Genomic DNA, 13,661 nt, shown 5'->3' with positions numbered 1-13,661 from the left:
ATATGCCCCTGAGATGGGCACGACAGTCCCTGTCCCTGGCTGGAGTGGGGGGAGGGAACACTGAGGAAGGGGAACCCTGTAGTGCAGGAGCAGGGAGGAAGCAGTTCCTGGGTGCATTGAGAAGGGAGTATAAAAGGTGGGCACCATCTTAGTTCAGTGCAGAGAAGTCTGAGCAGAAGTGGCAGGGAGCAGGGGCTCTGCATGAGCTCTGCTCCGGAGGCGGGCCTAGTAACAGAGGCCCAGGCCTGGAAGAGGGAGAAGGAAGGAAGAGGAGCGGAGAAGGCTCCAGGAACGAGGAATGAAGGGATCCCAGGGGTGCGGACGGGCGAGTCGCCACCGCACGCCCGAATCCACCTGCGTGGAGGGGTCAGGCCAAAGGGGGAGACCGGTCCCCGAACTAGTGGAGGCAGGAAACGACCCTCAGCTAGAAACCGGAGGCTCTGACATTTTATGTGGCGCAGCCCCTCGCTACACCCGCTAGGAAGGCACCACATAGGGTCAGGGAAACTGGCGCCAAGTTTACCAAGAGGAGGCCCGAGGCAGCCGGACAGAAGTGTTGGTAAGAAAGGCCAGACAAAGGACACACAAAGGGGGTCCTGTGAAGTGCTCCAAAGTTATCTGGGAGTTGTCTGAGCCCCTCACCTGGTGAGCACAGTACGACGTGGGCAGCCGTTACCTGCAGACGTGGTCTGGATAATAAGAACTGTGAGTAAAGGCCCTGAACTGCATCACTGACTCCGTGTCGTTACTGCTGCTGCCCTGCACCATCACCCCCATCCTCCGCATACACTGCCCTGAGGCTATACTCCTCCCGTGGGGAGTTATGCTACGCTCTGCTGCACCCACAACACCAGCCTCAGTGGTCTGCCCTGTAGCGGCGGTTCACTCTGACCGCAGGCTATGCAAGGCTTAGCACCCATGCGACCTGAAGAGCCACCACGACTTGTGGTGAGAGGCAGAGTTGTGTTTGAGGATGCAGTTGTTGACGTGCTTCCAGTACTACGTCTCTGTCCAGGAAGGCGCAACCTGACCTCGTCGTCACTAGCATCTTCCTCCACCTCCTCTGCTGACCTCATCTCTTGGCTGACTGTGGGTTGACAGTAAGTGGGATCTCCGACCTCATCATCATCACCCTGTGCGTTATCACACCCGTCGTCCTCAGAGCCAACCTGTTACTGCCCTGACAAAAAACTAAAGTTGTCGCTCCAATCAGGTATTTGAGTCTTATCATCGTCTTCCTCATTGTCTCCACCAACAGGAGTTACAGTTTGGGAATGAGGGTCTACATTATGGTCAGAACCTTCTGCGTCTGGTCCTGGATCCGACTCATAAAGATTCTGGGCATCAGTGCAGATCATTTCCTCGTCTGGATTCACAGAAGCGCTGGAGTCGACCTCTGATTCCCAGGCTATAGTATGAGTAAACAGCTCTGCAGACTCAACCATCTGTTCTACCTCATACTCAGACGGGCAGCTGGAGATTTGGGAGCTGTGAGGAAGCAAGTGCGATTTGGGTGACACCTTTGAGGACTGGAGTATTTGTGATGTTGAAGTTGATGTGGAGGAGAGCCCACTTAAAGGAGCACTTGATATCCGTTGAAGCACCTGCTGTTTTTGTGCCTCATCTGGAATTTGTAGCGATTGGCGTGGCCGTAAGAAAGGGATCTTATCACATTGTCCGCTAAAAGAAGTAGACATTTTAGTTTGGCTGGAAGATGGTCTTTCTTCTGCACCTACCCCACGGACACAACCTTTTTTCCCCTTCCCAACACGCCTATTCCCCTTTCCACCAGCAGCAGGCCTTTTTCCACTCATTTTGGTGGTTAACTAATTCACAACTCTGTAGTTGTTTGCACAAAAAAACAATGGGTGGTAACCGAGCAGAGCTGAGTGGCCAAACTGTGGTATTAGGCCAAAACTATTGGCTGGGTTAGATGCAGAAAAAAATTATTTTGAATTTGCAACCTGATGGAGGTCAGTATAGATGGACTAATACAACAAGTCCCACACACAGCTAGAAGCCCAAATATTTTTTCAGAGGTACTGTAGATGCAGATAAAAATTAGTTTTAATTTGCAACCTGATGGAGGTCAGTATAGATGGACTAATAGAGAAAGTCCGACACACTACTAGCAGGCCAAATATTTTTTCAGAGCTAGATGCAGAAAAAAATTATATTCAGTTTGCAACCTGATGGAGGTCAGTATAGATGGACTAATAGAGAAAGTCCGACACACTACTAGAAGGCCAAATATTTTTTCAGAGGTAGATGCAGAAAAAAATATATTCAGTTTGCAACCTGATGGAGGTCAGTATAGATGGATTAATAGAACAAGACCCACACACAGCTAGAAGCCCAATATTTTTTCAGAGGTAGATGCAGAAAAAAATATATTCAGTTTGCAACCTGATGGAGGTCAGTATAGATGGACTAATAGAGAAAGTCCGACACACTACTAGAAGGCCAAATATTTTTTCAGAGGTAGATGCAGAAAAAAATATATTCAGTTTGCAACCTGATGGAGGTCAGTATAGATGGATTAATAGAACAAGACCCACACACAGCTAGAAGCCCAATATTTTTTCAGAGGTAGATGCAGAAAAAAATATATTCAGTTTGCAACCTGATGGAGGTCAGTATAGATGGATTAATAGAACAAGACCCACACACAGCTAGAAGCCCAATATTTTTTCAGAGGTAGATGCAGAAAAAAATATATTCAGTTTGCAACCTGATGGAGGTCAGTATAAATGGATTAATAGAACAAGACCCACACACAGCTAGAAGCCCAATATTTTTTCAGAGGTAGATGCAGAAAAAAATATATTCAGTTTGCAACCTGATGGAGGTCAGTATAGATGGATTAATAGAACAAGACCCACACACAGCTAGAAGCCCAATATTTTTTCAGAGGTAGATGCAGAAAAAACTATATTCAGTTTGCAACCTGATGGAGGTCAGTATAGATGGACTAATAGAACAAGTCCCACACACTGCTAGAAGCCCAAATATTTTTTCAGAGGTACTGTAGATGCAGATAAAAATTAGTTTTAATTTGCAATCTGATGGAGGTCAGTATAGATGGACTAATAGAGAAAGTCCGACACACTACTAGAAGGCCAAATATTTTTTCAGAGGTAGATGCAGAAAAAAATATATTCAGTTTGCAACCTGATGGAGGTCAGTATAGATGGATTAATAGAACAAGACCCACACACAGCTAGAAGCCCAATATTTTTTCAGAGGTAGATGCAGAAAAAAATATATTCAGTTTGCAACCTGATGGAGGTCAGTATACATGGACTAATAGAGAAAGTCCGACACACTACTAGAAGGCCAAATATTTTTTCAGAGGTAGATGCAGAAAAAAATATATTCAGTTTGCAACCTGATGGAGGTCAGTATAGATGGATTAATAGAACAAGACCCACACACAGCTAGAAGCCCAATATTTTTTCAGAGGTAGATGCAGAAAAAAATATATTCAGTTTGCAACCTGATGGAGGTCAGTATAGATGGACTAATAGAACAAGTCCCACACACTGCTAGAAGCCCAAATATCTTTTCAGAGGTACTGTAGATGCAGATAAAAATTAGTTTTAATTTGCAACCTGATGGAGGTCAGTATAGATGGACTAATAGAGAAAGTCCGACACACTACTAGAAGGCCAAATATTTTTTCAGAGGTAGATGCAGAAAAAAATATATTCAGTTTGCAACCTGATGGAGGTCAGTATAGATGGACTAATACAACAAGTCCCGCACACAGCTAGAAGCCCAAATATTTTTTCAGAGGTACTGTAGATGCAGATAAAAATTATTTTTAATTTGCAACCTGATGGAGGTCAGTATAGATGGACTAATAGAGAAAGTCCGACACACTACTAGAAGGCCAAATATTTTTTCAGAGCTAGATGCAGAAAAAAATTATATTCAGTTTGCAACCTGATGGAGGTCAGTATAGATGGATTAATAGAACAAGACCCACACACAGCTAGAAGCCCAATATTTTTTCAGAGGTAGATGCAGAAAAAAATATATTCAGTTTGCAACCTGATGGAGGTCAGTATAGATGGACTAATAGAACAAGTCCCACACACAGCTAGAAGCCCAAATATTTTTTCAGAGGTACTGTAGATGCAGATAAAAATTAGTTTTAATTTGCAACCTGATGGAGGTCAGTATAGATGGACTAATAGAATGATGCTATGCCCAAAAGATTTTACTTCACTAGGTGCAGTAAAAAAATTGGTATTCTATACACAGGTGGCATATCTTGCAACACAGATAGGCTACTCCACTGACTAACACACTCTGCAATAGGCCAAAAAGGATTAGCTTTGCTAGATTCAGCCAAATGCTGTGAAAAAAACTTGCACAGCACTGGCACAGACCTGCCTGGCAAAAACTGATAGGAACTGATGTAACTTAGTCCTGAAAAGGATTGCAATTACAATTAGTCTTTACTCCCACAACCTATCTATTTAAGAGCACAGACCTCCCTGATAAAAGTCGTAGGAAATGCTGTAACCTAGTCCTTAAAAGGACTGCAATCACAACTATTCCCTACTCCCAAGCTATCTGTATATTTGTGCGAAAATTGGCTTGAAATTAACAAGGTATAGCACACACAGCAACAGCGGTGCCGTCTAACACGCAGCTGCAGCAGTGAGAAAATGGTGGCGACGGGGAAAATGGCTTGGTCTTATAGGGCAAGGACATGTGACATACACTGCCAATGACACATGCCCTTGCTTGTGTGAAAAAAAGCACTTCGCTCCGTGTGTGCGCTGCTGATAGGCTGACAGATTGCACCTCCCCACTGTAAATGCGGGAAAGAGAAAAAAAAATGGAGATCTTCATTGTTCCTGCAGAGATCCATCCCCTGCCCCTCCCCCCACCCCGCTGTACACTCAAACTGCGTATTAACATTAATTTTCATCATTACTGAGAAAAAATCCAGTTATGATTTTGGTGCACGAACAGTTATCGAACATAACCTCGAACAGCCGAATTTTTCTCAAATTGTTCGTGTTCGCCGAACGGCTCGAACACCGCCCAAAACAGCTCGAATTTGAGATTGGCGAACAGTTCGAGTAGAACAACGCTCATCTCTAGTCACAAGCTGACAGCACTGCCTTGGCCAAGCGGCAACAGGCTGTGCTGAAGATAACATACTTAATGCTTAATTGACAAACTGCCCAGCGCTGCAGAGTTATTGAAAGCTGTAACACAGCAGCCTGATCTGTGGCTCTCACCGCTGAACATACAGCAAGGCATGGTTGTGTGCGAGAATGGGCGGAACCTGGTGACGGAGAAATGACAGCCGGGGTAGATACGGTTTCCCTCTATGCCAGTCCCTTCACCGAGCTAAAGAATATGGCTGTGGTGAAATACAACTCCCACTGAGAAGCTGTTTCAGATTGAAAAACATTGTGCCCACTAGAGGATTTGATTCTGAGGGCTAACCTTTCTCCCATGCTCAATAGCCCCATAGCAGCTGCAAAGTTAGCGCTATCATGAACTTTCCTGAGGTAGAAGCCAAGGCACACCAGAGGATTCTCTGGTGGAACCGTCCAACTCTGCCGAGAAGCAGTCCTGGCTAAGAAAAGTGTGTGGAAAGGTTCCCGGACACTCCATGGCTGCTTTTTTAATGTGGATCAGCCATGCTTATGCATGTTACTTCTCAAACCGCATTACAGATCAGGCCATTGTCCAACTCTGTATTCAAGAAATTAAATGCACAAAGAAAGATGTGTGTATGTGTGTCAAAGCACCACCGACAAGGGTGAGTTGATGTTGGACGGGTTGCCATTGCTTCTGCAACAAGCTGCATTACAGGACTTCCTGTGAGAAATGACACGCAGGGTAGATAGGGTTTCCCTCTATGCCAGTCCTTGCACCGAGCTAAATACAACTGTTCGTTTGTTAGAGAGATAAGTTTGTATTGTATTCTGTAGCGAATGGGTAACCAGTGCAATGACTGGCACAAGGTGGAGGCATCAGTGTAGTGGCTGGACAGAAGTACAACCCCGGCTGTTGCATTCAGGACGGATTGGAGAGGAGAAAGTTTCGTGAGAGGGAGACCGATCAGTAGAGAGATGCATTAATCAAGACGAGAATGAATAAAAGCAAGAGTAAGAGTTTTTGCAATTTCAAGGCAGTGGACAGGTCGAATTATGGAGATGTTTTTAAGATAGAAGTGACATGAGCGAGTGAGTGATCGCATATAGGAAATAAAGGAAAGTTATGTGTCAAATATGACCCCAAGACAAGCGTGGAGAATTATGGTTGAAGCACCCAAGGCAATTGCAATATCGGGTATAGGTAGGTTCACGAGAAATTCAATTTTGGAGAGATTCAGTTTCAGATAGAGGGAGGCCATAATGTTAGAGACAGCAGACAGATAATCATTGGTATTTTGTATTAAAGTGTAGGTGATGCAAAATACTCCCTCATATAGGTGTAGCTATCTCCAGTTTATACAAGAGTTGCCCGTGTCTGTTTGCCCTCTGCTCTCTCCTCTGCCCTCTCATTTCCTCTTTTCAGTTCCTGAGAAAAAAAAACTGACAAAACAAAAGAAAAAAAAAAAAGAAAACCACAATCAGCGATGAAGCAAAACGTACGGATAAGATATTTCACCACTACATTAAGTAAGATAGTCTTACACAGAAAAGGCGGCAAAAAAACTGAAACTAAAAGCAGCAATTTAGGAAATTGTCTACTCCCCAAAAGATCCGATGCCAAGTTTGGTCATATTGTGAAAAAAGTCTAAAAGTCAGTCTGATAATTGGGAATGAGTTGTCAGAAGATATGAAAGCCAATAGTCAGAAATCCTTTCTGATCAAATTGAGGGGGTCTTTGGGTTTCCTTGCAGCCATTGTCTTCTCTCTTACTGGCAGTGCAGAACTAACTCTTTATTCCATTTTAGTTTATTGTCTTCTCCCTGCCCGAGATGTGTATGAATACAATCGTCTGGACCTTCCCAGTAGCTTCTCTCATTTGAGAGCTTCTTGACACAACTGCTGGTTACCACCAGAGACGATCTTTTGAAATTCGGATTCACTAGGCTCCATGAATTTTTTTCCAAAAATACAGTTTGCAACGAATTTCACCGCAATTCACAATGCTACAGAGCCTCCAATTGCCTTGGAATGATGTGTATAACACTATGAGATATCTTAGGACTGTGTCCAACCTTTTTCATGCTCTTTAAAACAAACACAGCCTTAGTAATGTCAAAGTAATCCAACCACAGAAGCTGATAGTAACCCATTGGTAATCAACAGCCCATTTAATATCATAGTGCACTGACAGACTTTTAAAATAATTAAAAAAAAACAGGCCAAAAATTCTCTCTCTTAGTCTGCAAATTGTTTTTTTGTATAATACTGATTCAAGCTGATGGTGTTGCTGGCAGAGGTAACATCATCCTGCTTTGACTGAGATTATTGAAATCCCACAAATTCTATAATGCTTTACACTTCTTTCCCATTACTATTCTTGCCATATTGTCGTAGGCAAAGAAGGCCGGTTGTCACCTGTGTTTGGCAGTAGCACTGCCTGAATAATGATATTATAATTGTTGCCAGTGGTGGTGGTGGTGCTTCTGCTGCTACTAGCAGCTCCCACATTCTTAGCCTTTTTTTTCCTTTTACACTACCCCATCCATTGCCACTTTTTCTTTTACCATACATAATAATTAACTTTTGACAGTCTTTTCAACCCATTCAGCCCTTGCCAAAAAAAAGTTACAAGAAATACTTAGGTAAGTACATGTACAGAAGGAAATTGTAGCAGCAGGCTGAAGTATAGGTGTCAAATTGACTTGTAAGTCAGGTGTGCAAAAACAGACATGCACTGATTTATATTTTTTTACAATTTTTTTTTAATTTCTTTTTTTTAACAAAAGTTCAACAGCCTTCCCAAAAATGTCAAAATAACATCTGCTAGGTAGTTGCACGTCCAAATGCCATCACCTGCAACAGGACGCAGTATTAGTGTGGCTTGAACAAATAGAAAATGTGTCTTGCAAAACAGATGTGCAGTTAAATGTCAGGATTTTGGGAAATTTTCCTTTGTATTTTTAAATAATTATTTCACCCATCACAACAAGGATTGCACAAGAAATTAAAAAACTCAAAGATTAGTAAGCATTTTTTTGTTTCTGTGACTGGCTGCTGCTTTTTAATGCATTAAGAATGATGAAAGAAATGGAATATGCAGCAGGACAGATGCCAGTTACACTATATCATTGATCGATCATACCTAGTCTGGCACTGCTGATACCTCTACTATCGCTCACTCCTCCTATCAATTGAATCTCTGTATTAGGCTACGGCCCCACTATCACTATTTGATCAGTATTCGGTCAGTATTTTTTCTCAGGAGTGGGAACCAAAACCAGGAGTGGGTGATAAATGCAGAATTGGTGTCTTGTTTCTATTATACCTTTTCTCTGATTGTTCCTCACCTGGTTTTGGCTCTCACTCCTGAGAAACAGTACTGACCGAATACTGATAGTGGGGCCGTGGTCTTATTCACAGACTACTACATTAATTTTCTTCACTGCTGCAGCTGTACAACACAACACAATCTTGAGTATTTGTCCTACTGGCGTACACAGACAGAAGAGGGACCCTGTGCCAGAACATCATATGGGCCCTTTGCAGTCCAATAATTCATCAAAATGTAAAATTCTACCTGCTTTGCAGTTGGAAGTGGCCCCCTTACCTCTTGGGCCTCTGTGTTGCACTAATGGTATGTCTGCCCCTGATTTGTCCACTGTTTTAAGGCTTTTTCTTCCTATCTGTATTACTGAGCTCTGACGTTCTCTCATTATCCTAAATCACCCTAAAATGGCTGCTGCATTCCCTGCCCCAGCTTTTAAACAGGCTACCATAGTACCTCTTGATTATCTGTGCTATGTTGTGAAATGTGATAGCTGCAAGGCATTATCGGAAAGCCTGTGCACTCACGCCTAAAGTCATGTCAGCCTTCTGTTGTTGAAGCAATCTGCTACACCATGTAAAATGTTGGCGGGCATTTTTTTGATGAATCACAAATTGTTCAAATTCACTGGAACCTGTGAATACCATAGCATTCGACACAAATTTGTTTGGCATAAAATTGATTGTTCACCTCTATTGGCCAACACCACCACAGCTGGTGGGTTTTGTCAAATCTCCTCTACTGTGGACCTTAATAGAATTGGCACACCTGTAGCCCTTATAATTTATTATATAACTTCTTGACATAAATCTTTAGCTGATGCACCCCATGTGAACATAGCCTTAAGGTGCCCATACACATTAGAGTGAAGATGGACTAACCTGACGATTTTGGTAGGGCCTCCTGACTACCTATGATGGGAATAGGCATATTGAATTTCAACACCCCATATTTTTTTGGTATCTGGCTGTGTTTTTTTTGGGATACACCAATGATCCCAGAGTTCTTGTGTATGAGGGATGGGGAGGTAGGGTAAAAAAAAATAAGTCTGTATACACACGTCTGTGTTTCACGATCCGCATCCAGACAGCAATCCCCAGTCTGACCTCAGTTTTCCCGACCCTAAAAGTTTGTGTTAGACCTGTGGTCGGTATGTGGACCCTGAATGGACATGTGAATGCAGCCTAACTGTTGGATCAACACTCAGTCCCCCTTCTCTCTTACGTTATAACCCCCCCATCTTCTGCCCACTCCTATCTCTCCTCCAATATCACACCACTTTTTTCCACCCTTCAGCCCCCTACTGCATAAGATCACAACTTCTGAATGGATCACACGCTTGGGTGGCCAACCATTCTGTAAGTACGTCTCGTAGACCCTTTTTCGCTTGAATGAATCCCAACCAGCTCTCAGGAAGAAGAAGAAGGGGGGACCTATGGTCCCTTGCCCCCTTGTCTTCTCAGCCATCATCTCTCTTTTATATTCATCCCCAGAAACCCAGTAAAAAAGTAATCTGGCTTTGCTGGGACTGAAGGGCATTGGGTAGCTGGGAACTCTAATCAATTGGGGGACTGTATACAGTATACATATATATATATATATATATATATATATATATAGAGAGAGAGAGAGAGAGAGAGAGAGAGAGAGAGAGAGAGAGAGAGTGCACTTTAACATGCATGTGATAGTGGTGTATTGTCAGGACATAATATGCATTCTGCCCAGAAAACCCACAAAATAATGCAGTTAGGCAGCTAATAATTTGGCATAGGACATTTTTTGCTGCATGTTGCATTAGTAGGAGCTTCTGTCCATGATTAAAGGGTTTATATCATAAGACGATAAGATCTGCCTCGGCATAAGGCGACATTCACACTTGCATTTTGATATAAAGTTTGTCCGTTCCATCCTTAGAAACAGACGAATGGAAATAATGTCAAAAAACTGATCTGTCGCAACATTGATGCAAACGGATGCAGAGGGACCTTCATGGATTATTATGGGGTCAATCTGGGTTTTGTTAAGTGTCCATTTTTAGAGCGGAGAGAAATCAACCTCATAAACCATTACCCCGATTGCTACCGCACCAGGGCAATTGGGAAAAGTGAGGCAAAGAGCAAGAATTAGAGCATCTCATGTGATGCGCCAATTCTGGGGCGGCTGCGGGCTGTTATTTTAAGGCTGGGAAGGGACCAATAACCAGGGACCTTCCCAGCCTGACAATATCTGCTCTCAGCTGTCTGCTTTACCTTTGCTGGTTATGAAAAATAGGGGGGACCCCATGTCATTTTTTTATTATTATTTTTTTTAATTTGGTTAAACTAGTTTAAATACCCTCTAGGGTCACATGAAAGGCACTAAAGGGTGCAAGTTTATTATATGTAGGGTGCTGTGATTTTTTTCTCAGCCTGATCCCAGCTGAGGAAAAACTCACAGATGAGCACTAAATCATTGTAGAACATTGGCCAGAGTACAATACGATGTTTTCTCGCGCTGCACTCGTACGATTTATACACCAATGTGAGCGAGTCCTAAGGCCATGACCCCACTATCAGTATTTGGTCAGTATTCGGTCAGTATTTTTTCTCAGGAGTGGGAGCCAAAACCAGGAGTAGGTGATAAATGCAGAATTTGTGACTTGTTTCTATTATACCTTTTCTCTGATTGTTCCTCACTTGGTTTTAGCTCCAAAATACTGACAGAGTACTGATAATGGAGCCGTGGTCTTATGTGGTTAACAGTGCCCAAGCAGGGACACAAATTCCTTGTTCGGCCGATCGATGGAGGTCACTGGTGTGGGACACCCATCAATCAGTAAGTTGAATAAAATACCCCCCCCCCGGTAAAATAAAAATAACAGACACACACATCCCACACTGGCGACGTTGCAGAGATGTCGGAGCTGGGTCTCCCATGTTATTGTTACGCCATGTGAGTGCTACAGCAAATCAGCGGCATCTATTGGGTTGCTGATCAATACTGGCCACTGATTGGCTCAGTTGGCATAACACCGCCATGCAAGACCGAGCGCCGACATCGCTAGAATGGTGCGGGAGGGATCAGTTATTTTTATTTTACAGGGGGGATATTTCATGTACAGTCATGGTCAAAAGTATTGAGAATGAGACAAATAGTAATTTTTCCAAAGTTTACTGCTTCATTTTTTGTAATGGCAATTTGCATATACTCCTGAATGTCAAAGAGTGATCAGCTTAACAGCAATTACTGTACTTGCAAAGTCAATATTTGCCCAGAAAATGAACTTTAACCCCCAAAACACATTTCAACATTATTGCAGTCCTGCCTTAAAAGGAGCAGCTAACATCGTTTTAGTGATTGATCCATTAACACAGGTGTGGGTGTTGATGAGGACAGGGCTGGCGATCAATCAGTCATGATTAAGTAAGAATGACATCACTGGACACTTTAAAAGGAGGCTGGTTCTTGGTATCATTGTTTCTCTTCAGTTAACCATGGTTATCTCTAAAGAAACAAGTGCAGCCATCATTGCACTGCACAAAAATGGCCTAACAGGGAAGAGTATCGCAGCTACAAAGATTGCACCTCAGTCAACAATCTATCGCATCATCAAGAACTTCAAGGAGAGAGCTTCCATTGTTGTCAAAAAGGCTCCAGGGCGCCCAAGAAAGACCAGCAAGCGCCAGGACCGTATCTTAAAACTGTTTCAGCTGCGGGATTGGACTACCAGCAGTGCCGAGCTTGCTCAGGAATGGCAGCAGGCTGGTGTGAGTGCTTCTGAACGCACTGTGAGGCGGAGACTCTTTGAGCAAGGGCTGGTTTCAAGTAGGGCAGCAAAGAAGTCACTTCTCTCCAGAAAAAACATCAGGGACCGACTGATATTCTGCAGAAGGTACAGGGAGTGGACTGCTGAGGACTGGGGCAAAGTCATTTTCTCTGATGAATCCCCTTTTCGATTGTTTGGGACATCTGGAAAACAGCTTATTCGGAGAAGAAGAGGTGAGCGCTACCACCAGTCTTGTCTCATGCCAACTGTAAAGCATCCTGAAACCATTCATGTGTGGGGTTGCTTCTCAGCCAAGGGAATCGGCTCACTCACAGTATTGCCTAAAAACACAGCCATGAATAAAGAATGGTACCAGAATGTCCTCCAAGAGCAACTTCTCCCAACCGTCCAAGAGCAGTTTGGCGCCCAGCAATACCTTTTCCAGCATGATGGAGCACCTTGCCATAAAGCAAAGGTGATAACTAAATGGCTCATGGAACAAAACATAGAGATTTTGGGTCCATGGCCGGGAAACTCCCCAGATCTTAATCCCATTGAGAACTTGTGGTCAATCATCAAGAGACGGGTGGACAAACAAAAACCAACAAATTCTGGCAAAATGCAAGCATTGATTATGCAAGAATGGACTGCTATCAGTCAGGATTTGGTCCAAAAGTTGATTGAGAGCATGCCAGAGAGAATTACAGAGGTCTTGAAGAAGAAGGGGCAACACTGCAAATATTGACTTGCTGCATTAACTCATTCTAACTGTCAATATAACCTATTGGTACTCATAATATGATTGCAATTATATTTCTGTATGTGATATAAAGATCAGACAAACACTAACAAAAACCAGAGGCCAGCAGATCATGTGAAAATATAATTTTGGTGTCATTCTCAAAACTTTTGGCCATGACTATAGAAAGGTGCCTCCAGGTAGTGGACAGCCCCTTTAAGATATCGTACAGTCCCGTAGACGATAGTCCCTGTTCTGGCAATCAGTGGGGGTCTCAGCAGTCGGAGGACCGTGTTCTGGCAATCAGTGGGGGTCTCGGCAGTCAGGGGTCCATGTTCTGGTAATCAGTGGGGGTCTCAGCAGTCAAAGGTCCCTGTTCTGGCAATCAGTGGGGGTCTCAGCAGTCGGAGGTCCCTGTTCTGGCCATGAGTGGGGGTCTCAGCAGTCGGAGGTCCATGCTCTGGCAATCAGTGGGGGTCTCAGCAGTCGGAGGTCCATGTTCTGGCAATCAGTGGGGGTCTCAGCAGTCGGAGGTCCCTGTTCTGGCAATCAGTGGGGGTCTCAGCAGTCGGAGGTCCCTGTTCTGGCAATCAGTGGGGGGTCTCAGCAGTCGGAGGTCCCTGTTCTGGCAATCAGTGGGGGGTCTCAGCAGTCGGAGGTCCCTGTTCTGGCAATCAGTGGGGGTCTCAGCAGTTGGCGGTCCCTGTTCTGGCAATCAGTGGGGGT

This window comes from Phyllobates terribilis, unplaced genomic scaffold (assembly GCF_046119375.1).
Source record: "Phyllobates terribilis strain yellow unplaced genomic scaffold, ASM4611937v1 Scaffold_9__5_contigs__length_417890890, whole genome shotgun sequence".
Classification (NCBI taxonomy): Eukaryota; Metazoa; Chordata; class Amphibia; order Anura; family Dendrobatidae; genus Phyllobates; species Phyllobates terribilis.
Note: the sequence above shows the minus strand (reverse complement) of the source record.